Genomic DNA, 26,823 nt, shown 5'->3' with positions numbered 1-26,823 from the left:
CCTTATTTCCCCTTGATCTTCTTCTGTGACTGCCTCCCTCCCTTTCCCCATGTCCCACCCTCCAGTTCACGAGCCTTTTCCTGCTTACTCAGAGATGAGTCACAGGTGAAGACATCGTTGAGCTGCTCCCAGAAGCACCAACTTCTGACGACTCCCGGGCCTGAGCGGGCAGGGTTCGCGGCCAGGTGAGGCGGGGGGCGGGGCCGGTGCTGGGTGGGCGGGGCCAGCAGGTGAGGGGCGGTCCTGTGCCCTTCTCCCCCAGGTAAGAGGCGCCGGGGGATCCGGCGGGACTCAGGCAGCGGTCCAGCCCTGGATGCCTGGACGGGGAGAGATGAGGACGCGGCAAAGGTACGTTTGCCTCGCGGCGTCTGCTGGGTTGGGAAGAACTAAGCCGGTCCTTCCTATCTGTTGGGAGCGGAAACCTCCCCGCTCCCTTCCTCTCTCGAGTTTCTCAGTGACTCCTTTGTTTGCAAAGACTTCGGGCAATAGAAATACCAGCGTCCTCTTGGGAGCTGAGTTCAAATCCAGGGGGTTGCTGTTCTACCGGTGGGCTTCGAGCGTTGCTTCGCGGTGGGTCAACTTTTTGGAGACCTCTTCCTCTTCCTCCGCCTGCCTTTCCACTTCCTTCCTGCCTTCTCCGGGGCTGCTTTTCCTAAGGAGCCCCTTCTCCCCGCGCCCCGGGTCTTTCCCTTCCTGGTGTGTAGATCCAGGTGTGTAGGTCCGCTAGCGCCGCGCCCTTTGACATTTGCATCTCTTAGCCCGAGAGCAGCAACTCCCTTGTCGCCTCTCAAGATCGCGGCGAGTGAGATTACCTTGCTGGAAGGGGCTGGGGTGAGGGACGGGAGAGAGAGAGAGACGGAGACACGAATGAAGCCCACCCCTCAGTTTGCTTCTGGAATCAACTGGCAAAATCAACGGGGGGGGGGGCATCGCAGCAACCTGTTGAGTCTCTGCCCTGTCCAGCAACTCCACCCTAGGTATTTATTTCATTATCTGTGCTTGATAGTTGGAGTGATTGCCATTCTATAGAGAAAAAATTCACCCCATCTCTTCTGAATATTGATGGTTCCCCTGACCACAGCACCTGAACCTTGGTATGTGTGTGTTTAAGTCTTGTTTTAGTGAAGACACCCTAAAGCTGTTGGGTAGGCTTTGTATGCTAGATGAATTTCAAACATGTACTGGTTGCCTGTGCATCATGTTGTACCCATTACCGAAATGACCAAGCCTACTCAATAATGTCCTGATTCAGTCAAGCAAAGATGGCCCTTGATGGCCCTTCCAACTCTGCAATTCAGTGATTCTAAGATGGGGTTTGCAGGTACCTTCTCTCATCTGGGCATTGGGCAGACCAGACCTCCTTAGCTTCAGCAAAATCATGACCTCATGTGCCTTGAGCACAGATACCTTGGGGGAAACTTGGATATGTAATTCCCATTTCCCTCTCCAGAGTTCCTTCTGTGCCAATCCTTACATGCTGTCCTTGTTCAAGTGTCCTCTCTTAAAATACTTCTGTGGAGATCGCCACATATGTGAGCAAATACTCAAGGAGGAGGGGTGGGGGGAAACTTCCCTAAAAACCCGGCATTTCTTTTCCTTCATTATGCAACCCCCAGGACTGCAGATGATCTGCCAATCAGATTTTTATTTGCAGTTTACAAAGGGTTTGCAGCAGCTGTGTGGAGCTTGCTGTGTAGAAGATGCTGTTCATCAGCTGAACAGTTTGTGGTGGCTTTTGCCATCACTGAGTGCAGGGCATGGAGTAGAACGGTTTGTCTGCCCCAAAACACCATGTACACAGAGAGTGCCATTTTCAGTGAAGTGCCCAAAGCTGATCGACATGTGACATCCACAGGTATCTTGAGCTCATGCAGCTGGCCTGGACATCACCAGGAGCTGCCTGAAAAATGCTACTGCTCTAAGCACAAGGTTCTTATGTGCACTAAGGATTATGGACTGTGGAGTTCATGGAGTGTGCTGGACCAGCTTAGACAAAAGTTCCACTTCTCAGGCATGGTGATAGCTAAAATCAGCTTCTGTTGGATATAAACTTGCTTGTTTGACTTCTCCCCATGATGATCAAAAACCCTTTCCTATCAACATAAGCAGACCTGCCAACATTCTCTCTAGCTCTTTGGGAAATGGGCTGAAATGCAAGTTTTACTGGTTAAAAAAGCATTCACTCTAATCTTAGGTATTTAGTGCTAGTAGCATTGCCTGGTAGTATACTATAATCAACTGAAAATGGTGAATATAACTGCAATGGTTATGAATGTAGATGGTTATGAACAGAAATGGTCCTGCCAAATTGAGCCTTGTTTCCATTTTGGTGCATTATTGTCAACTGGCAGCAGCTCTCCAGGGTGTTAAAGCAGAAAGGTGGTTTTGTCCTCAACATTCACCCAAATGTCTAGCCAAACTACAGCCAGAGGCAGGCGCCGCATGTGAGCTTCATGGCTGAGTGGGGATTCAAACCCTAGTCGCCGAGGTCCTAGCCATGACACCACACTGGCCACATTTGTGGCCATAGTCTAAGTATTAAACTACAAGTGATGGCAGCAGATCATGTACTTTTACTCTGATTCCCTTCCTCAATTTGGGGCAATTTAACCACAGCTGTAGAAGCGGCCCTGCAAACATGCCCCCTTTCTTCCTCTCCCCATATAAACTCTGTGATTGGGGCAAATCCATGTTTTAAACACATGAATCTATGGCTGCCATGTGTACTTTGAGCCTTAACTGCTCTTTTGATCCATAAATACTCCTTAGTGTAGGAATGCAAACATTCACAGGCATTTTACAATATACAGTATATATAACGTTATAGTCCTTTAACAACCTCGCTAAGCCAGGTTAATGCAAGCAATTTTATCATGAATGAGAACAGGCTTACAATCTGGGTGTGCATCTGTTACTTTTCTTGTATTGGTTTAAGAGAGGAAACAAGTTGACTGTTGGATTTGTCTCCCACAAATTGCTGTACCTGTTCTGTTCTGTGAGTAATGAACACATCATTGTTTAGGTTTTAAAAGAAGCCTGAAATGATAAAAATATTTACAACCCGAGTAAGAAATTAGTATTTTGGGATATGATCAAGGAAAAACCTGGTACCTTTTGAGCTCCTGCTGAAAAAATGTTTTGTGCAGTCTTCTGAAATGTAATCGGCCATCTGACAGATTAGACCCAGACCTGGAAACTGCTAGATAACAGCAAGGCAGGCTGATTGAGCGGAGTGTTTCAACATTTGAGCTTATGAATCCAGCTGTTTAAATCATTGCAGGATTTGTTTAGCTATGAACATGAAATTATGATGTCAGTTTGCTAATCCAGAGTGAGTGCTCTTTCCTGATGCATAACCTAAATATATCTGCATGAATTCATTTTCTGGAGAAGTAGGCATGCTTAGGAGAGCTTGATATTTAAGGGAAGATCGGTTAGCAGTACCGCCTCAAGCTGGAGAATATTATTTGGAGATTAGTGTCAGCTGCTACCAAGGGCAAAACTAAACTGACTGTAGCAGCATTGTAGTCTTTGCTACATGGGTGGAAATCTACAGCAAATGAATGCTAGGCAGCTATTCCAGACTGAAACCAATTTGACCTGAAATCCAACTGAAATCTGCTGTTGTCATATCTGCTCAGAGTTGCCTCCCCATTCTGTCCTTTGCCCGGATCCTTTAATGTTCAACGGATTCTATACCGCCTTTTATGGTTTGTTTACTTCCACGCATGTCAAAAGTGCCTTGCAGTGCAATTAGAGATGTCAAAACAGTTCAGAGAATGGGGTTCATTATCGTGGTCTCCTGTGGATGGCTGCCTCTGCAACGAAGCCAAAAGAGGAGGAGGAAGAAAGAAAAGGAGCTGTTGTACAGTACAAGCGCAGCCCATTAATTCCTCCGTGATGGTGCTAGCCAACTGAAATATGGCCATTTTTCTTAATAGGAAATTTTGAATTGGACGCAGAACACAAAGCTACCTCTTCTAGCTGCTCTTTATATGTGGGATGCTTCACTAGAACCTAGTTGTGATGGAAAAGTTCACTGCAACTAGGGAGTTCTGCACGCGTTCCTTCGCACGTATCCACATTTTCACCTACAGTTGTTAGTCAGCTCAAGTGTTGGCAAAGCCTTGGGCTGCTTTTCCCCTATCAACTCACAACAGGTTCTCGGGGCTGGATAGGCCAGTCCTAAACCTGTATACACAGCAGGAAGTTGTAATGAGTTCAGTGGGACCAAGTTTCTAGTAAGCATATGGTTAGGATTGCTACTTGACTCTATTGGGTAAGGACAAAGAGAAAAACAGGCTAGCTTGGGCTTGTTTATGGATTAGGGTGAAACTTTCCACTTTCTACAAATCTTGCCTTTCTAAGATAAATTAGAGCCAAACTAGACACGCCACATAGCTCGCTCTTTACAGTTGGTTTTACAAAATAAATAGCAAGTGTGTTTCCTCTCATTGTGAATGGCAGGTGTAGTTTGTGTGTGTGTGTGTGTGTGTGAGAGAGAGAGAGAGAGAGAGAGAGAGAGAGAGAGAGAGAGAGAATCTATTGGATCCCATGAATCTTTGATGTGGATGGTTATCCCATTTCTTCAAGGAGGAGCTGCCAACATGTGACAAAACCTCAACAGGAAATGGTCTAACCCTGACAGCAGACTTATTTCGGCTCACACTATATGCAGATGCTTTCTCCCACACCTTGAGGCAAAAACAAAATAGAGGATTCTACGCATTGGGCCAGTAACAAATGAGAGGGCCCTATGGTTGTCATGGTTGCCATGAAGTCTCAAGTCTGCCCATCTAAGGCAGCCTTGGAGTGAATGTTGAAGACCCACAAGACAAATGTCTTACAGTTCTCCAGTATCACAACTGTTCCTTGCTAGTACTCTACCAGTTATGTTTAGTCAATGCTTGCTGATGTATATTTTGATACATCAGTGTCGCTGGCTGGTGGGCAGGAGGAAAGGCTTTGCAGAGAACCTTGTATAGTAAAGGATAAACGCATCTCTCTGTCTCTCCTTTGAAAATTGCACATAGAAAGCTTTGGGCTTCTGGTGCTGTTTACTTATTCTCTGGGCCATTTCTAAATAATTTTTTTACCAGGGTGTCCACTGTCCACCTACAATGAAGCCATGTTAGATTGATAGTCAACAGATGTAGGTTCACTCACACTCTGAGGCTGGCAATACAAGGAGTGGAAGCAAGCAGCAGAGCATCATTCAGGGTCTTTTTGAGCTTTTACTGCAGGAAACAACTGAGCAAGGGGAAGGTTTCTGGGCACTGCACCAGTGGCAGCCTTAGAACGCACCTGTGCAGACAGCACCAGTTTCTCTGAGGCACAGAAGTCAATCAGGAATAGCTGCATAGAGAAGAGCTCTCCCTTTCAAGTCTCTTCCTACTCCCACCCCACTAAGAACAACTGGGGAGGATTTGGATGAGTGGAAGTACAGGATATTTCCAATGTCCCCACCAGTCAGTCAGGAATAGCTGCATAGAGAAGAGCTCTCACTTTCAAGTCTCTTCCTACTCCCACCCCACTAAGAACAACTGGGGAGGATTTGGCTGAGGGGAAGTACAGCATGTTTCCAATGTCCCCACCAGTTCTCATAAAATCATAACACTTCTTGGTGTGCAGTAGCACCTGGGGCACCTAGCTAATGCCACAGAAACTGTGCCCACAAACAAAGTCACACAGCAAGAAGGTCCAGCGCCGAGGGCCTTCTGGCAGATCCCTCCCTGCGAGAAGTGAGGTTACAGGGAATCAGGCAGAGGGCCTTCTTGGTAGGGGCGTCTGCCCTGTGGAACACCCTCCTATCAGTTGTCAAGGAAAGAAACAACTATCTGACTTTTAGAAGACATCTGAAGGCAGCCCTGTTTAGGGAAGCTGTACACTGTATTGTGTTTTTAATATTCGGTTGGGAGTTGCCCAGAGTGGCTGGGGAAACCCAGCCAGATGGGCGGGGTGGAATTGATAAATTACCATTATTATTAATAATAATAACATTACTACTACTATTATTAGTGAATCCCACCCTTCCAATTAACATTTAAAGGTTCTCCCTAGACCTGAAAATTTAGCAGGTTTCTTATCTAGGGTACCTTTCTCATGTCTGCTGTTTTCAGACTAGTTTTCCTCATAACAAAAAAGGAGAACCGATTACTCCTTTTTTTAACTAACCTCAAAACTGTAAACACCATCCTCACAGGAAAACCATGGCAGTTATTCACCACCTTGGATGCCTGAAAACTCCATCAAATTCTGCCAAAAAAAAAGTACAGATGTGATGCTGATAATACCAAGGTTACAAGTTTGACTCCCCAATATGGGACAGCTCCCTCCCTCCCTCTGTGCATCTGAAGAAGGCCAGCTGAGAAAGGAACATGGGAAACAACCCTCAACCTGGGCAAACCTCAGGTTGTTTTACAATCTCTCCCTGCAATTGTGTGAAGGAGATTCCCCAGGCAGCTGCATTTCTAGGCATTTATTAGCTAGCATTCTGTATCACAAAGGGAATCATCAGGCACACAAAGGTAGTGGAGACGTCCTTGGTTGCAATCTATTTGGAGGAAATTCTTCCATTCTGCTTTGCATGACTGTGCTCTCCAAGGTGGCCTCTTTTAAGAGTTACTGGCCACAAGAAAACCCTGTAGTCCTTCCCTTTGGTATTTTTATTAGTCAGGAATCTCTAATCCTTGCTCCTTTCCTTCCTGAAGAGAACACCAGTTGCTCCTATTTTGCTGTAGCAGGGCCTGCAAAACAGGGAAGGCTAGTCTTGATTTTCCCCCCATTTAAAAATATTTATTTTATTACTTATTCCATAAAATGTATACACCGCTTGACTGTTAAAAAGCAGCAACAACCTCAAAGTGGCTTACAAAAATATAGAACCAAAAAAGTTAGGAATTTCCCCCCAGGACATTAAAACATATAAGAAGTTAAAATACTAAAAGCAGATTAAAATCCACATCAGCATTTCTAAGCATCTGGTAGGCCAGTCTAAACAGGAATGTTTTTCGCTGTACTCCTGATGCTCCATCATCAGGGTCTAATGATGGCGTTCTTGCTATGTTCTGTTCACTTCCCTTGTTTCCCAACCTGTGTGTGTGTGTGTAAGACTCTTAACTGAGACATTCTTCTGGTATACACTCATAGAATCACAGAATTGGAAAAGACCATGGGGGTCATCTAGTCCAACCCCCTGCAATACAGAAATCTTTTGCCCAATGTGGGGGCTTGAACCTATGACCTTGAGATGAAGAGTCTAGCTAATGCCACATTCACAAGATCCAACCCTTGTACTCTGCACAATTAATTAATCTGGGGGGGGGGAAACTATCCCTGATATTGTATATTCTATCAAAAATTGAATTAAAATCTTGATGAACTTTGAGGTTAACCAAATTCCCAAATATTTAATTTTTTTAACTACTTTTATGCTCGTTTGTTGTTGCATCTTATCTACCATTTCTTTATCCATATTTTTAATTAACATTTTTGTCTTTTTTATATTTAATTTAAAACCTGCTACTTGTCCAAATTCTTCAATTTCCTCTAATCCTTTCTTAGCACTGACTAACGGTTCTTCTGTTGTTACTACCAAGTCATCGGCAAAGGCTTTAACTTTATGTTCCTTTCTTCCGACTGCAATTTTTTAAACTTCTTCTGTTTTCCTTATCTTCATCAGGAAGACTTCGAGTACCGATATGAATAGTAGTGGTGACAATGGACACCCTTCAGGGTCATCAAGTTTTAGGAATAGCTTGTCATGGCTTTGTGTAGAACTATCACACCTGTAACCTGTATTCCAGCGGCAAAGGAAAATGGCTGTGGAAAAGCCATCACTTTTTCTTATTTTCCAAAAGCTGGCTGTTTTTGCTTCTTTTGATCACCACATATTTTCTGATTTCCAGAGATGTCCCCCAACTCATCTAGAGCCCAGTTGGAACAACTGCATATAATTGTTGCCTTTTGAAATTTGTTAGCCAATCGTTGCCAGAGACAATCAGCTTGATTTTCATTTTGCTGCTATATCCTAGAACCATCAGGCTAGAACCTCCTTTGGCTTTACTGAAACGATAGTTCAAGATGGTGGGTACCTGAATGAGGAGGAATTGCTCAGCTGCCAGCGCTGGGTATGGGACAAATGTTAACATTACAGTTTTCAAGTAGTAACCTGCATGTCAGTGCAAAAATCTATCATGCGCCAGCTCCTCTCCGCTTGGTACATGTTAATGAAAAAGCTGTAGGGGGTATTCCTGCCGCTGAACAACACATTATATGCGTGCCAAGTTAATCAAAGGGAATTGCTTTTGTTCTGATGAAGCTATAAATAAATAACGAATGCACATCTGGCCAAATTTAAATTAGGAATAGTTTTGGATCAAATATAGTTGAGTGCATTTGCCTGGGACTCCTCTGGGATGTCAAGGATTCAGTTAAGGCAGTTTTTATCACCGAGAGCTGGTGAAACGTAAGAAATCACCTTATACTGTCAGACTGTTGGTCCATTCTAGAGTAAAGGCCAAAGCCCTGAGGTCCACTAATTGGGTGCAAAGCAGTGTATTGAGGAAGGAGAGGGGAATGGCATGACTTGCACTTTGAATTAAGGAGAGGAATGTTCCTGAGCATGTGCTCAGGCATGAAATGTGGCCTTAAGAGCAGAGGTGAGTGCACAAATTCACACAAAAATCCACTCCTGCCCCTCCACCCCAGGTCTGATGTCAGCAACCTAATTGGGGAGTGGTGGGGGGGGGAGGAAGCCATTTTGTTTCTGCTGTTGTGAAACCATCCAGCAACAGCTACCACAAGATGTAGTGATGGCCACCAACTTGGTTTAAAACAAATTCATGGAGGATTAATCAACCACGCATTACAAGTTCCGGTGGTTAAATATTGGCTCCCATTATCACTGTCGATATGCCTTTGAATAATGAGGAACGAGAATGGGAGAGGGGCCTATTGCATTCAGGGCAGGCTTTTTGTATCTGGATGGGTTACTATGAGAACAGAAGGCTGGCCTAGATGGGCCTTTGGTCTGATCCAACAGAGTCCTCCTTACATTCTTACTTGCCAATCCTACTGCAAACCACCCAGTCAATCCCAATCTATGTTCTACCCACCACTGACCAGGGCTGCAACTGAACTTCTTTTCTAGTCTTCCTGCCTGAGACTTGTCAATGGAGTGAACCTGAGACATTCAGCATCCATGACATGTGCCTCTGGCCCTGAACTCCGGCCCCTTTGTAAAGCTAGGCGTACTGAGTTAAATCTAAGCTCCCTGATTCAAATTGCACTACTGCCGCTAATGATGTGCCAAACCTTGGGGAAAGCATGATCCACAATACAGGGATGCTGCAAACCTACCTTACAGGTAGGTTGGAAGAATAACTGAGCAAATTTATGCGAAGTGTTTAGATTGCTCCAAAACACTAAATATTATCATAATCCATTAACTAAATTAATCGTACTGTTTGTATAGCAGGTGGTATTTTCCATTGTGTTTTTAAAAGGGGATAGTGGCGCTATTTCCTCCCCCCCTTTTTTGGGGGGGGATTCCATTGGAGGGAAAGCAGCAGCAGCCCTGGAGTAGTTCTTGGATTCTTGCGGCTTCAAACTGCCTCTGCTGAACTTGTACTGTACATGCCTTCTCTCCCCCACTCCCGCGTCTTCCGCTGTCGAAAATGTTTTGAAGTCTGTTTTGCTTCACGAGAACCGCGAGCAAATCGGGTACCCAAGGGAAAAAACCAAATAGCTACCGTTTCGGTCTTGCTGGATTGTGAAACGAACCACAGCAGGTGGGATGGGACTGTATATGCTTCGGGAAATTGCAATTCCCAACGGTTCATGGGGATTCTCATTTAACTCAGCATATTCAAGAGCTGCTTTCGGAGGCAAAGCTTTGGAATGAGCACCGTCCCAGCAGAGCCAAATTATCACCAGCCCTTTAGCCTGAGTCTCGACAGCTGAGGACCAGGGGAAACTGTCTGGTGAAATGAAAGACTTTGGGATTGGCAGCAGCACTTGCTAGCCTCCAGATGTCTGCCTGTCACTTGCCAGTATTTGCGACAGTGAAGCCATCTGCACTGATAACTGCGAGAACTACAGGAAGACAACAGGAATGTAAAATGTTGACAGATCTTGCACGAGATGGGTTCTGTGCCATTTAATTGTTGCATGGGATGGAGTTTTGTAGCAGGCCTGGCTTTTCTGCCATAGTTAAGTTAAGAGAAATTACATCTGTCAAAGTTCTCCTTTGTACACAACTGTTAACAGATACAGGAGCCTTATCATATGTAGAATTGGCAACTTAAAGCGTGCCTCCCCATACATCCGTAGTGAGTCTTCTAACTTGTTAGTATTAATTAGCTGGTTTAAACCAATCAGCCTTACCAACCTAACTGTTTCTGTGTTATAGTCTTGGCCCTAAATTTCTTAATACGGTTCAGGAAAAGAGCTGGTCCAAAGAGCAGATTTTTCTGTCCTTGCGCACTCATTTTAATAACTCTCTGGATTCACCATGTTGCAATCTCTTGTGATTCTTCTGTAGAGTGTGACTCCTTGTTTTCTGATCAGAATGACCAAGAAGCCGTTTGGGTCAGGTTTCCCCAATTCTCTCATATGCTAGATATCCTTTGGGACTAGCAAACTGAGCAGGACACATCGCCAAAGTGATGTTTCAGTTATGCCTACGCCTGGGACCGCACCCACACACTTTTGTCACGCTCACTTTGTTTTGTTACTTGCCGTTCCAGAACAGACCACTTCCTGTTTTTCCTACATCTGCTGGAGTGGCAAGCTTGGGTTTTTAATTAAAGAGTAAATTTGAACAATTGCACGCATATACCAAACCACCGCCGCACAAGGATTTGCAGAGTATATACATGCTTTCGGAGAATAGGCACACCAGGCACACATTCACTGTTTAAGCATAAGGAATTCGCCCCTTTGCATTTCCACTGAAGCATTGCACAAATATTGATGCCTAACGGGGCTGGCCCTACCATTAGGCAGAGGAAAGCGGCAGCCTTGAGCAGCTGATTTGGGTTGTGTCAGGAAAAGGCAGCAAATTGTCAGCTATTGAATTTATTATGACTGCACTTTTACTGCCAAGGAGCTTGAGAGGCACTTGTGGGATTCTCTGCCTCAGGTGCCAAAATAACTTGGCCCCTCTTTGGTGATGTGAACCTTGACCAGCGGGGAGGGGTTTCCATTTGTTGCTTTACCTCAGGCAGCAAAATGTCATGGGCTGGCCCTGATCACTAGCTGAGATATGGACTATCCTTCCTTGCGCCAACATGGCAGATTGTAGATAAATCAGCCATACTGGAAACTCACACTGATCTGTGTAACAACCTGTGTAACAAGAGAATATTAAACTGAGGGGGAAAGGGGGGTGGGGGAGACCCACTATTTTAAGGAGATTTAGAGATGCATGCTTATGCTCCACTCTTTGGCCTGTCAATCTTTCAGCCTGGTGTTGTTTGTTTCACCAATTTCCTGTGTGTAGCCACTAGGTGAAGCAAGGTAAACTAAAATGCTGTCATAATGTATTCATTCATGCTTTGGGTTGCTGTTATGCCTTGAAGAGAGGCAGCAGAGCAGTTAGGTAGCTTTAGACTCTGGACTGTATTGTCTTCCACTCTGTAAATAGTATGGTATGGTGTATTGATAAACCACCTTTTAGCCCCAAAGAAATATACAATAAAGGTATAATACGTAAAAGACATAAATGAAAACCATATAAAATAGCTGTTGTTCTCACTGAGGTTTTTTATGCATTGTATTTTTCTGTATTACTTTGCTATGGTAATGTGTATTACTTCAGAATGTCCTAAGCCAGTCCTACGCTCTGTGTGCTTTATTGGCGGGGGAGGGCTACTCATTCTGCAGAGTGAGGCCCTGGATTTCTGCCCCAGAGGCTCTTGCCCAATAGGCACCACTGCAGGGGAGGGATGCGCCTTTCTTCCTGTTGTGGTGGAGCAAACGTATTATGATTTGTCACTAATGCATTATAACACCATTACATGTGCTGGGAATCTCTGGCAGAGCCGTTTGACCACTCCTCTTCCTCTATGCTGCGCTGTTCTTTCCCTCCAACCAGATGGCACCTGATGCCTCGGGGGACTGGCAATGGGCTAAGGTAGCTTTTAGTCCAAGTGCCGTTTCTCTGATCCAGACAGCCAGTTGTGAAATATCTGGCCGTTGTTTCCTGTCAGTTTTGCTTCAGTTGCCTACTTGAAATTCATTGGAAGGTTTGGGCTTGATTCCCACCCTGCACCATTTGGTCCTCCCAGAAATGCTCAGGCATGGAGGCAGTTTTGAAACTGAACTCTGGAAAGACATTCCATTTAAGTAGGTCCCAGGATCAGAAAGCAATATAAAAGTGGGGTTGTAGTTAGTTTTCGGTGCCAGTCTGGGACATTTTGCTCCCTGAAGCAGCGGGGGTCTTCTCCTTCACCCCCACCGCACCAGGGCCAACACTTAAAAATCTATACCTTGGCTTTCTAGAGCAGCATCAGTAGCCTTTCTTGCTCTGCACCTGTGTTTAGGTGTACCTAAGAAGAGCCCTGCTAAGTCAGACAATCGATCTAGTCCTGCATCCCATTTTGCACAATGGCCAACCAGATACTAGGGATCCCACAAGTAGGGCATGAAGGCGACCTCTCTGGTTACCTAATCCTAACATGTGCAGTAGCTCTGACAGATTCTACCTCCAGAATATTCCTCCTTTGGGGACCATCCTATGAATGATCTACTGTTTCTGGAGAGGGTAGGGACAACCTATAAAAGACTGTCTGACACATTCCCAAGACAACCTCATTGTCGTGCAGTAGCAGAAGAGCAGTGTGAGCTTCTTTGGGCTCATGAATTCTAGACCAAGATTTTCCTTTAAAAAACATACATTCCAATTCTTATCTTAACTGATCCTGGGACTTAAAGTCTCAGACCTGTTGTCAGAGTTGGCCCACATGAGGCAAGGTGAGGCAATCGCGTAGGGTGGCAGGACCCACAGGGACAGCAGATCCTGATGTAGATCTTTATTCCTTTCTCCGTAGTTTCTGATGTAGATTTCCACTCACCCCTTCTTCCCTGGCAGGGGGTGTGTGTGTGTATGTGATTATGTAGTTTGCTTCAGGCTCCAGATGCCTTAGGCCAGGCATGTCCAACAGGTAGATCTTGATCAGATCACCAGTAGACCCCTGAATGTCCATTGTAGATCACTGGTAGATCACTGGCTTCCCCAAAGAAGCTCAAAAAGTTTGCCCTGCATGCCTAAGAAACTGTGCTTTTTCTCCTCTCAAAAAAAAAGCTCAACAACTTTGACCTGAACCCCTCAAAAGGGGGCGTGGGGTAGATCACTGCCAGTTTGAGTAGATCGCAGTCTCTTGGGAGTATGCCACCCTCTCCAAGGTTTGCAAGTTAAGACGCCGCCTAGCACTCCTGTTCCGAACTGGCAAGCGCAGCCTATTCGGTTTGGAACTTTGGAGCGACTGTCTCTCTTGGCAGCCCGCTGGGTCCCTTTGCACATCACAGCTGCTTTGGGACTGTAAAATGCATCGGAGCAAAGGAAAACCAGGGAGCTACAAAGGGCAAGGCTGCTGCCGTCTGCTCAGAGAGGCTGTGAAGACAGGACAAAAGTGGCTGCCGCTGCCGCTGCCCGGCCGTCCTTTCTCACGGGGTCGAGCGCAGGCGAGCTTTCTGTTTGACTGAATGAGCACACACGGCACTCGAGCACGAGGTTAGCCTGGAGGAGGTGCTCACAATAAACACAGCTGTCCACAGAGCACACAGACATGGGCTGTACCACTTCAGATGCAGGGGAGAGCAGCCACAGGTAGTTCCCCCTCCCTTCCGGGTCCCTTGGTCTAGGGAACCACCTCCTGGGTGTCTCTGAGCACAAAACTGATGTGCAAATGCATCTGGCAGGGATGCAGGCGAGAGGCACTGAGGCACCCTGAGCAGCCTGAGCAACTAGAGGGCTTGGTCCTAGCCAGAGGGGACCCACTGAGGGCGCTGGCTTAGCAGGTGCCCTCATCTTCCAGGTCTGAGCCTGACTCTTAGGAGGCAGACAGAGCACTGGAGGGGCCAGGAGGAGGTGGCTGGGTCCCATGGCTGCAAAACTCTTCAGGTAGGTGCCCCTTCCCCCCCTCCCCACATGTTTTCTTTTGTTTGGCTGAGCAGTTGTTTTTGTATTGTTCTTTGGAAAAGAGGTGGGAAATCCATTAGGGCTGCGCTGGAAATTCACCTGTCAGAGCTAGCAGCCAGCCAGAGCCTCGTCTTTAATCCAACCGCTCACATGGACATGGGGGGGGAGGGAGGTTTGAAGTCATGAATTGCAGAGATGCAAGTTTGCCACAGGCTCTTTAGTCTTCTGAAAGCCTGCCTTTTAAAATCAGAGTGGGTTCCCATTCTCTTCATTCATAAAAGTGGCTGATGGAATGAAGACACAGAAGGAGCTTGGCGAATTATAGCTTTCTGCTTCTGGTGCAAGCAGCCAGGATATCTTGAAGCCTTTGGAAAATTGCTGCTTCCTTGCTTTTAAAGTATCTGTACTCTTTTTCCTCTACTCCTATAGTCTAATGATGGAACATCCAGGAAAGAGAATCTATGTCTCACTTTCTGATCGCATTCTTTCTGTGGCTCGTCCTACTGCTTATTTAATGGATAATTGTAGTTTGTAGAGCTTCTGGAATTTTATGTGACTTCCTTCCCTTTGAAATGCAATTGTTAAATGACTGAGGTAAAATAGCCTGCCTCTTGTTTGCCATGAAATGCATAAGAATGAGAGAGAACAATTCTTCTGTATACACGTGTGTACACACAAAGACACACGCCTGACTTGTGTCCTCCTATAAACAATTTGGTAAACAACTCCAATTTTTAAAAGCAGTTTTAAATGTTTAAACTGTAGCATTGTTGTGAGTAAATTCCTGTTTCGTAGTGTTTATTTCTCTGCCTTTTACTTCAGAGGGAGACCAGAATCTATGAAAATAAAATACAAACTTCACGGGACCCTCATTTACAGACATGGAGATGCTTAGCATTACTTAAGTGTGCCCCCCCCACTTTCATAGAATTCAATGCATCCCTTGTTTAAAACATTGATAATTGAATATTTGTTATTTATATTCTTGCAAGCCCAGAAAATGCTGGAAACGTGTGAAGAATAAAAAGAATGTGATGGTGGTGAGAGGAGTAAACTGAGAAAGAAAGCAAAATGTTTTCAAAGGCATCAAATGTATCTTGTTTTTTCTTTATTCTTTGCATTACACCAGTGATCCTGCTCTGTTTGACATGTGTGGTTGCATGAGTCCTTAACCTTTGCTGGATCATGTCCTAATTTATTCTTTAGCAAGCAATTTCAAAGCACTCATCTGGCAGGCAGGATGCTACCCTAGCACAGGGGGGGTTGTTTTTCTTACAAAGTTTCTTCACAAAGTTTTCATACCGTTCAGATGTTAACATTTTTGCTATATTCTACACCTGAGAATACTTACTGTTACCTAGTTTTCAGCATGATGTTTCAGGCACAAATGTAATATTAATTCTTTTAAAAGGATGGCTGAGGGCAATGTCTGATGAGCTAAGAGCTTTATGGAAAACAGGATCATGTGGGAGGCAGTCTTCTGTATCTGTCATAGTCTCTCCAGAAACTCTACCTGGATTTACAGCTTAAAGAATCAATAGCTGCCCCAGAGCATTGATGCTACCATTCTCTAAAGAGCAACTGATGCTGAACACACACCCTCCTATATATCATTGTATAGGATCCACTTAACGGCCATCAGAACTAAGTGCCTCAACACGAGGCCCCTGAGGGTCAGTGGGCCCACACAGAATTGGCAGGAATAGGTAATGGCCATTGTGACAGAGTAATTATTATGACAACCTGTAGGTTTGTGTTGTAACTGTAAACTTGGCCCAGGAAGTTACATTAGCACAAAATGCTGGTTTGCTGCTATGGCACCAGTAACACAACTGCCATTCCATCACAAGGCCTCTTATTTTTCTCACAACAAATTTTCTCATTAATTTGTTTGAAAGGGGAGAGTTGGCACAGGCCAGGATTTAGGGATGACTTCACCATAGACTCCTGCAACAATGGTTTTGGCACAGCCCTATGCACGTTCTGTAGAATAGCAATTTTATAATTAACGATGATTGGCATGGGACCTTTCGCCTCGAGATGGAAGTGCGCATGATGCTGAAACTGTCACTTGAAGGTGCATCTTTGTGCAAAACCTTAAAACAGCTGGTGGGGGGGGGGACTCGCCAGGCTTGCAGCATGGTGGGCTCTATCCATGACCACCATCTACAGTTCTATGATCCCAGTGAAGGTTCTTCCTCTCCCCCAGGCTGCTGATAGTCCCAGAAAAGTGTTCCCATGGGCGCCACTTCTGTTACACTGGGAGCAAGTCTTTCTGGCTGCTCTTGTAACTGCACACAGAGAAGGGGCCACGGCTCAGTGGTGGAACATCTGCTTTCTGTGCTGAAGGCCTCCGGTTCAATTCCCATCAACTCCACATAAGACTTGGGACTCAGCTATACAGCAGCAAATAAGGTGTTTTGAATATGTTGTAAAGTGCACTATACAAATGTGACACAAGATGGCGACCGTGAGCTATGCCAAATTCAAAGTATTTTTCAAAACGTGTTGTTGTTTTTTCAAAGCATTTTCACAGCATTTTTTATATGTGTGTAGGTTCCACCTTGGAAGTACACAAATAATCCGGCTCTTACAAGACAGGGAAACTACAACTTTGCATGTGAACACCCCCCCCCCGACCCCCTTTTCTGGTTCTTTCACTTTCCTGTAGCAAAGTCTTATCTTTGCCTTGCAATTACATGGCAGGTGGCTCTCTGCCGCTATTCTCTTCCATGATCCATTTCTGCAACAGGAATTGAGTGGTCCAGGAAGAAGTGGTGGGCTTGGCAGTGGAAGCATTACCAACCCTTTCCTTTTGGCATGTTTCTGCAGTGGCATTTCAAGCTGCGATGCTGCTTTTAACTCATTTATATTGTCACATTATCATTTAAGCCTCTGTTGATTTACAAATAAATATCACAACTTCGCAGCAGTGTGGTTATTGCTGGCTCTCTGGAACAAGCACATCAAGATTGGTCTGTGTTAAAAAATTTCCCCTGAATTAAGCCAGGTTATCAAACAAATGCAATTCTGTCTGCCCTCTCCAGTAAATATCCCAAGAGTAGCATCACAAATCCGTCCCCTCCCCCGAATACCTGTTTACCCGTGTAAGACATATGAACATGCATATGTATGCATTGGCACACTAGGGAGCAACATGTTATCCTGTTTATTGCTCTGCCACAAAGTTGCCTGGCATCCTTCCAGCAGCCTTCTCAGAACTTAAGTGAGCTGGCATCTACAGTAGCAAGAGCATGAATTATGAGCAGGAAATCTCCTTAAGCTCTGAGCTCACTGGGTGGCCTTAGGCATGCCCTCCTCTCAGTCTTCGCTTTCAATCTGCGAAATGGGGATAATAATGCCAGCACTTACAGGGGCGCTGTAAGGATTACTGAGATACATGAGAAGCACTTTGAACATTTCAGGGGGGAAAGCACTATAATTAAATATTAGTGCATTATTAAATAAAATTGGTGCATGGGATGTGAATCACATACACTACCCCGGTGAGGAGAAGAAACTAGCTGGCAAGTATTTAAATGCTGTTTTCATGGCTTCCCTGGAGTAGATCCCTCTGGTAGATTTACTCACTGTTTAGGAACACTCCTGAGATGTAAATTATGTCTTGGGAGTCAAGTGGGTGAATTGCTATGCCATTGAGACCGAAGGCTAGGTAGTATTTAATTATAGTTTGTTCTCCATCCCCACTGCTTAGAGAGGAGGAGGGGGGAAGTCTTTCTTTTGGGAACAAACCCCCCCCCCACTCCCTCCCATACAATCTGCTGCACTGAGACCTTTGACTCTCCAGAAGGAAGTCTTAGCTCTGTATCCAGTGTTGCCATTTAATCTTCCCTGGAGGTCTAGTTAGTGCTTCTGAAGCTTGGGTTCAGATAAAAGCAACTTCTCCTTTACAGCTTGGGGGGGAAAGCTTATTCTGCTCCTGGGTTGCTTGGTGAAAGTGGTGCTGCTGTCCTTAAACAGAGGGCAGCATGGCACACTACGCTGGCGCTGCTGTGAGCTTGTGATTTTTGATGATTTCACTGTAGATCCAAGGGCTGGAGAGGTGCTGAGTGGCTTACAGGATTTATCTGGGAGATCTAAACCCCAGACAGAAGCAGGAAAAAGGAAGGCCCATTTACAGGCACTCTGCTCCCCAAGTAAGTTAATTGGTGGTTTGGCTATTGCTTCCTATTTTCTGGTCATCTTCTCTGAAAAAGCCACTAAACTCCCATTGTGATTGCTTTTTTGGCATTTCCCCTTCTAAATATGCAAATACACCTTCAGGGCCTTTTCAGGTCTGGATGAAAGATCTGGTGGAGATTATGAGAAGAATAAATAGGGAGGAGACAGGAAGAGGAAAAGAAGGTATTGATTTTTCCTTTCAGGCACTATGGCATCATCACTTTTCATCCTGCCTTTCCTCCTTCTTTACAACAACCCTGTGGAGTAGCACTCAGGAAAGTGGCCACATGGCTAGCTCAGCAGTCAGGCAGGATCTGAACCAGGACCTCCCTGTACAGCAGAGTTACAACCACCACTGCCTTTGATTTCTCTGTGCCCCCTGCCCAGCCTCCCTCCCTCTGTCCTCTGCCCATGTGCAGAGTTTCAGGCTGGGCACGCTCCGCTGGCTCCTACCCACCCAGAGGCCTCTTTCTACCCTTCATCCTGGTTGATATTCTGCCCCCCCCCCAGTCCCTCAATAAGCCTCTGATTCCCCACTCTGCCAAAGCTCACATGGGGGCGCTTTGTTCCTCGCCCCTATCTTATCAAATGTTACGAACTTTCTGGCTTTCACGCTGCTTCTGCCCTGCCATGTTATACAAGGTTTTCTGAGAGCTCTGGACATTAGTGGGGTAATGCATTTGACGAAGAAGCGCTTCACCTCCAGGGAAATACTAGGCTTTAATGCAGGTCAGCAATGATTGAAAGCTGTAATCATCAGATGTCTGCTCTGTGGCCTATGCAGAATGAGGTTAATGTGACTACTCAGTTCCTGGTGGAATTGGCCTCACTGAGCTGGGGAGCATGAGAAGGGGAGAACGGGATGCTTGCAGTGGTAGAAGGGGGAGGGAGCACCTTGAAGGTGCCAACAACAAACTGGAGCTTCTGGGGCCTTCGATTCAGAATGTATATCCATGTTATTTTATAAACCCTAAAGTTGCATCAGGATTTTTTATTTTTTTTAAATCAATGGATTAAATTATAAACTGGGCTAGGGAACATAGAATCATAGAATCAGAGTTGGAAGAGACCACAAGGGCCATTGAGTCCAACCCCCTGCCAAGCAGGAAACACCATCAGAGCACTCCTGACATATGGTTGTCATGTGGCCCTCTAGGCTGTATTCCAAAGGTGGTTGTTGGACTCAAGCTCCCATCATCCCTGACCACTAGTCATGCTGTCTGGGGCTGATGGGAGCTGGAGTCTTGCTAATGCAGGTTCTCCATCCCTGTTTTAAACAGAGAAAATGACAAAACAGACAAGGCTATAGCGACAGGGCAAAGTGAGGCCACCATTTAGGCACTTGGATAAATAGCACTGGGAGCAGATTTGTGACCCTGGAGCCGGGTGGCCTCTAAGGAGTAGCAGCAGCTCTCCTTCCCTCCCTCATGTATGCTGCAAATTGAATTACTCTGCAAATTAGCTTGAGGGAAACCTCTTGCAGCCGTGGCAATTAACAAAAAGGCAGCTTTCCTTTCAGACCTGATTTGGAGACAATGGAGCCCTTAAAAAGCCACCACTCACCCATTGTCCTGAGCTTGCCACCATTTTCCTACCCAGTCTGCTTTTGACCCCTGACCCCGGGATGTCAGACAAAAGCAAGGGAAGGGGCAAGGTTTCATTTGTGCTTTTTCCAGCTGGAGTCTTCAGAGGCTCTGTGATGCTCAAAAGTGAAAGGAAGAACTTTATGATGAAAACAAAAAATTCCTTCCAGTAGCACCTTAAAGACCAACTAAGTTAGTTCTAGGTATGAGCTTTCGTGTGCATGCACACTTCTTCAGATACAAAGTGTGCATGCACACGAAAGCTCATACCTAGAACTAACTTACTTGGTCTTTAAGGTGCTACTGGAAGGAATTTTTTGTTTTGACTATGGCAGACCAACACGGCTACCTATCTGTAACTTTATGATGGCAAGAGCTGTTTGACGGTGGAACAGACTCCCACAAGGGGTGGTCAGGCTCTCCTTTCTTGGAGGTTTGCATTCACTGCCTTCCAACTCTACAGTTCTATGATTCTATGTAACGTGGCTGTCAGATGAAAACATTTATGATAAAGAAGGCTTTACATATATAGCACTAGTTAGTGAGGCAGGAGGCAGGGTGGCCAACAGCAGGCTGAGCCAGGGCTGAAGACAGACAGAGCAAACTAATTCTAATTTTGCCCCATCTTCCTCTGCTGGGTTCTAAGAGCAAGGAGGTCGCTGGCAGCCAGTGTCAACCACTAGACTGTTTGCAAATAAGGAGGCAGGCAGGCAGGCAGGCGGTGGTTAAGCGTGGTGGGGCAGTGCCCCACTTGCCCTAATGGATCAGCCTTGGGATGACGGGAGCAGTCACACTCTGTGCAGTGTTAGAAACTCAGTTGCGCCAAATGGCACCTTAAACTTAGGTTGCGCTTGTCTGTTTGCCAGAAGGTTGCTACAGTTCTACATTTCTGTGATCTCAACTACTTTGCTTGACTGTAGCTTGCTCTTACAACAGTTCATTTGTCCCAGTATGCAAGAAGGAGAAAGACACACACAAGGGAAATGGAAATAGTATTAACTGTGGGCTAAGGCAGAAGTTTTTAAACTGTGATCTGAGTTCCATTTGGGTGACTTGTGGAAAGGCTGCAACGCAGTCACATATATCTGCACTGACTTTCCTTGATGGGATGATGGAGGCCTAAGATGCCCAGCAAAGGGTTCATGGTTCGCACAGAGGAACAAGATGCTTGTCTTTTGCTGCACACAAGTTAGCTGGCTCGATGGAGATGTCAATTGCCAACATGGTGCCCAGAAATCTCCACGTAGATTTCTGCAATTGGGCCTGCAGTTGTGGGGGAATTAAACACCTGTGGCGTTTGACCCTTTAATCACTTTGCTTTCCCCCAAAACTATACAAGACACACTCTTTTAAAGCTTAAACAACGTATAACTTTTACTTAATGTACTCGCAACTTGCAAACTAAAATATGCAACGTAGGTAGGTGTTAACTTACATTGCTAATACATCTTACATATCTAAGATAAATACTATTACAGACTAACTCTGAGACAGTCAGCACAACAGTTCAGCTGCTCTCACATGAAAGACTAACTGCCATAACTGTACCAACTGAAATAACTGCCTCTGGGCGTGTGACAGCACAGATTTCTATAGCCCTTGTGAGCATTAACCCATATAATTAGCATGTTGGGTGCTTCCATCCCACAAATTGGACCCGTGGCAGTAGCAAAATGCACCTGGGGAGTTCCGAACATTGCTGCATGGGGAAACTGATTTGTTAGCTGTTAACCAAAGTTCCAAACTGGAATACAGTTGGGTTTGTTTTAGAATACCTGGCCAGTCAACATCATGTTCATGTAACTCTTTTTTTTATTATTATTAATATTTATTGAAATTTTCCAAATAGTACAAAGACAAAAAACAAAAATTAAAAGAACAAAAAATATAAAAAAAGAAAACAATTAAAAAACACATAATATTTAAAAAACCTTATTTTCCTTCACCTTGTTTCTCAGACCTCCTCCCCCCTCCCCTTCTTGTATTCCAGTTTATGTTATCCGCTCAACAAGTTCTTATCTTATTTCTCAACCTTAACTTAATAATTTGTTTAAATCATGCTATTATTTTCCTTTTCTTCTTTCTTCCGTTCCTCAATTTATTTTTAAGAACCTTATATCTATTCATGCTCATGTAACTCTTGACAGGCCTCTTGTCTTTCCTGCAGCATTGCATGCGACGCAGCACCCTCGTGCCAGCCCTTCAGCCGCCATGCCCTCCTGCTGCTCCTGCTCTTGTTCCCAGACCTGCCTGTGGCATCTCCCAACCTGAAGCCGTCCTTGCCTCCCATTGTCAAAGAGAGCCCCTTTCTGGTGGCCTGGAATGCGCCCACCGCCCGGTGCTCGGCTGCCTACGGGGTGCCCCTCCGCTTGGACTCCTACAGCATCCTGGCAAATGCCCAGGAAGTCTTTGTGGGCGACAACGTCACAATCTTCTACTACGACCAGCTGGGCTTGTATCCCTACTACTTGAACACAACGGTGCTGCCCACTGCTGTCAACGGAGGCTGCCCTCAGAACGCCAGCCTGACAAGGCACTTGGAGCAGATGGAGAGGGACCTGACAGCAGCCATGCCCTCCAGCTCCTTTGCGGGCCTCTCTGTGATAGACTGGGAGAACTGGAGGCCCCTGTGGGTCAGGAACTGGGACAAGAAAAATGTCTATCGGAACATGTCTGTCCAGCTCGTCAAGCAAAAGAATCGCCATTTGTCAGACGCCCAGGCCGAAGTGCAGGCTAAGTGGGAATTTGAGACGGCCGCCCAGGAATTCATGTCTAAGACCCTGCAGCTGGCCCGCTCTCTCCGCCCCCAGGGCTGGTGGGGCTACTACCTCTTCCCAGAGTGCTACAACTACCACTATTTGGATAGCTTTGAGAACTTCACAGGGCACTGCCCTCCGCTGGAAGTGCAGCGCAACAACGAGCTGATCTGGCTCTGGGAGAACAGCAGAGCCCTCTACCCTTCCATCTACATGGAGGAGGCCCTGAGGACCTCTCCGCAAGGAAAGAAGTTTGTGTGGGCCAAAGTGGGGGAAGCCCTGAGAGTGGCGGAGCTGCCTTCTGTTCAACATTCCCTCCCTGTCTTTGCGTATGCCAGGCCGTTCTACACCTACACGCTGAAGGAGTTGTCTCAGGTGAGATACTTGCCCTCTTCCCCACCCTTGCTCCTAAACTGCACAGTGTGTGTGTGTGTGTGTGTGTGTGTGTGTGTAGTGTCCATGCTTTGAGGCCCAGTAGATTTACTGCTCAGCGATGTTGTGAACACACCTGAGTCTTAGTTAGAGCTCTTGATCAATGGTAGCCAGTGAAGGAAGGAGCCTTGTGGCAAAGAGGAATAGAAAAGAGATAAGGTGTTAGTTGATTTCTGAGTTTATCTCAGGACTGTGTGAGTTGCCACCAACTTCACTCCTGGCCATGGTGATGCAACCAAATAGAGGGTAAGAGGGCTATTGGGAGAGACCTTTGGATTAAAACACAATATTTATTGCAAACATTTCAATACCCTCTTCATCTAAAGTGACTCCATGATGAATGGCATCCTTTTTTTTTTAAATGTAACTATTACAAGGGGTTGGAAGAGATGACACTTCCAATATTAAAACACACACACACACACACACACACACACACACACACACACTTCCTTCAGCATGTGAACATCCCTTCTCAACATACGCTATTAAATCTGATACACATGGCACTAATGTTGAACATTTAATACCTGCACTCAGATTTCACACCACTTTACTGGCCATGCTTGCCGTGGTTTTCTTCCCCTCAAATTACATGCCAATTAAGTGTTTCTGCATGAGCAATTCTCAAATATTTTGGGCCCTGTGGCAGGAGTAGAGATCCATTAGGAATCTTGATTTTCTATGGTGGTGTAATACTCAGTCATAAAAATGTTTAAAATGTGTGTGTGTGTGTGTGTGTGTGTGTGTGTGTGTGCGCTGTGTTGGGAAATGCCATTCCATCTCTCTTCAGGGCTGGAAATTTTACTGTTTTACAGGATAACAAGAACTGCTTCTGTTGCACAGAAAGCAAAATGGATTAGGTTTATGGTTTGACAATAAACGTACTCGTACTCATGCTCCATGAACACACACACACACACACACACCAGTCTTCCCTTACACTGTGCAGTGTCATTTGCATCAAGTGAGACTGATATTCCTGTCTAGCCATTCGAGCATCAGCAGTGGCCGTATTGGGCTATATACAATGGTGCCATTCTGCTCATGCAACAGGCTTCTGTTTGCTCAGTCGAACTTCCTTCTCCTTTCCTCTGCAGCCCCCGTGTACCCTCAAAATCCACCCAGAGGACCTTCCAGAGCATTTTTTTTTTTGGGGGGGGGAGGACGTGCAGGGAGAGGATAGGATGCCCTATTGTGTTGAGCAGAGTCCCATTACTGCAGCACTGGACACAATACACAGCTTGGGTGTTTGTTCTTGACTACAGCAGGAATAGAGGATATCCAAACTGCAAGCGAATATCAGATTCCTGGTGGTCTTTGCTTTTAATTCAAAAGGAGCTGCGATCCAGAAGTCGCTTATCCATGGGGGCAGTACCAAAGAGAAGGCAGCAGTGGAATGTGGTGCCCTTGCTAAAGCTTTAGTGAATAGCTGGGAACTGCTACCAATACTCTTGGCCATTCTTTCCCAGCCCTTGCTGCCTGTACTGACTACTTCTGAAAAACATGCATTAGAGGGCTTGATTTCATACAAGTAGTGTGTGAATTGCCTGTATGTTTGTAGCCCTCATGGCTGAACAAAGAGAAATACTGGTAAATGTCTTGAAGCAGGGTGGCTAACCTGGACCTGGGCCCTCCAGACCTTATTGGATTACAGCTCTCATTATACTGACCACTGGCCATGCAGGCTGGAGCTGAAGTCCAACAATATCTAGAAGGCTTTGTCCCAAAGCTTCAGAACGAGAAGTCAAACCTGGATTTGTAACTGTGTTTATTCAGTTGAGCATCATAATTCATAAACTCATGTAGAAGCTTCCTTTCTTCATAAGCCAACTGACTCAGATCTTTGTATGTATGGGGAAAAGTTCTATGAGAAACGTTATACCAAATATATTCTGGTGCCCGACATCCACCAGAAACAGCTTAGGTATTTACCGTAAACTTGCAAATTAATGTGTGCTGGTTTCTGTTGTTCTAGACAGACTTGGTGTACACCATTGGGCAGGCTGCAGCCATGGGGGCTCACGGCATTGTACTCTGGGGGGAAGCAAAGTATTCTCGCAACCGGGTAATTTTAATAGTAGCCCTTGAGGCTGCTTTTCTTACTCATTCTTTTATTTTATCTGTCTTGTTTATTTTTCTGCATCAGGTTGATGGGCAAAGGGAAGAATCAGAGGTTCTACTTTGTAAACTGGCTACTTAAAAGACTAGCAGAGAGTACCATGGGGTATTTAAAATGTTCTAACTTCACACACTGCTGCTTATTCTGAAATGTTGAGCTTGTCAGTCTTCTATATGCACATCTGCAGATGCACAAATTGCTTGCATGTTAAAAAAAATAATGTCAGGGAGAAGGTTTCTAGACTAGTCTTTTCCTTGACATCCTAGCTCCTGATATGCAAGGGGTATTTAAAAAAACAACCCTTTTCCTACAGTCTGAAATGATGCACCCCTGATACAGATTTGCCACTGTCCTGAGAACTTTTGGCCTAGGCATTGGTATGCAGCCAGTGTTCAGGTGCTATATTTAAGTTACAGAATGAATTACGAAACCTCTCCTGTCACAGACCCTCCCATGTAATGCTAAAGGAATAATTTTAAGGCAGAATCAACCCCTTTGTGAGAATTTTGTGGCCTCGGTCCTGTATACCTGAAGGAGCGTCCCCCCCCCCCCATTGTTCAGCCCAGACACTGAGATCCAGCACCGAGGGCCTTCTGGCGGTTCCCTCACTGCGAGAGGCCAAGTTACAGGGAACCAGGCAGAGGGCCTTCTTGGTAGTAGCAGCTGCCCTGCGGAACGCACTACCACCAGATCTCAAAGAGAAAAATAATTACCAAGCTTTTAGAAGACATCTGAAGGCAGCCCTGTTTAGGGAAGTTTTTAATATTTAATGCTGTATTGTTTTTAATATTCAGTTGGGAGCCGCCCAGAGTGGCTGGGGAAACTCAGCCAGATGGGCGGGATATAAATAATAAATTATTATTATTATTATTCAATTCCACAGGACCCCAGCCTCAATTAGGACATTTTAAGCGCTAGTCAAATAGGAATAAACAAGTCCCCAATACAATTAAATTCCAGTATTTTCTAATAGATTTATTTAGTTTTGCAGACTTTCTGGCATTTGTAGCTATTAACTCTTTTAATAACTGTTTCCCTCACAGACCAATTGCTTAAAGATTCAGGACTACCTGAACAGCACCTTAGGCCCTTATATTGTCAACGTGACCATGGCGACCAAACTTTGTAGCCAGAAGATCTGCAACAGCCACGGCCGCTGCATTCGCCGATGGATGGACTCGGACAGCTACTTGCACCTCAGCCCTGACACCTTCCAGATCCAAACAATAGCAGAGGGCAACCAAACCCGAGTGCTGGTGAGGGGGCAATTGAGACGTTGGCAGGAGGACAAAATGAGAGAAGAGTTTGTGTGTCACTGTTACCAGGGCTGGAATGGAGAGCGCTGCTCTGCCCGGGGGCGGGGCTTCTGGCTGCGGACAAGTGATTGGTTAATTCTTGGGGTGCTCCTGTCCACACTGTGGGGGTGTTGTTTGTGAGCCATTTGGACCAGTTGTGATACATGTGGATTTTTTGTGTGAAGCCCACAGAGGTGAAGTGAATCCCATGACCCTCTGCATAGTGGTGAGAAGGGAAGACCAAGACAAGCATAGCGTTTGGTGACAAAGGTGTTGTGAAGTGATCTGTGGCTCCCACTGATGTTCCTTC

General features: G+C 45.5%; 1 long non-coding RNA gene and 1 pseudogene across 2 annotated transcripts; both read left to right on the top strand.

The window, feature by feature from the left end:
• The first annotated feature begins 211 nt into the window (after positions 1-211).
• LOC309333765 lies at positions 212-22,103 on the top strand. Its single transcript, XR_014152681.1, has 3 exons — positions 212-348; positions 18,190-18,300; positions 22,076-22,103. It is a non-coding gene; the product is annotated as an uncharacterized lncRNA (long non-coding RNA).
• Positions 22,104-26,820, top strand: LOC309336385 (hyaluronidase-4 pseudogene; annotated as a pseudogene). The gene is made up of 3 exons (XR_014161653.1): positions 22,104-23,039; positions 25,075-25,164; positions 26,262-26,820. The product of XR_014161653.1 is annotated as a hyaluronidase-4 pseudogene (transcript).
• The last annotated feature ends 3 nt before the right edge of the window (positions 26,821-26,823 follow it).

This window comes from Podarcis erhardii, assembly GCF_964252035.2.
Source record: "Podarcis erhardii genome assembly, chromosome: 2".
Taxonomy (NCBI): Eukaryota; Metazoa; Chordata; class Lepidosauria; order Squamata; family Lacertidae; genus Podarcis; species Podarcis erhardii.
Note: the sequence above shows the minus strand (reverse complement) of the source record. Positions and strands in the feature narration are given on the sequence as shown.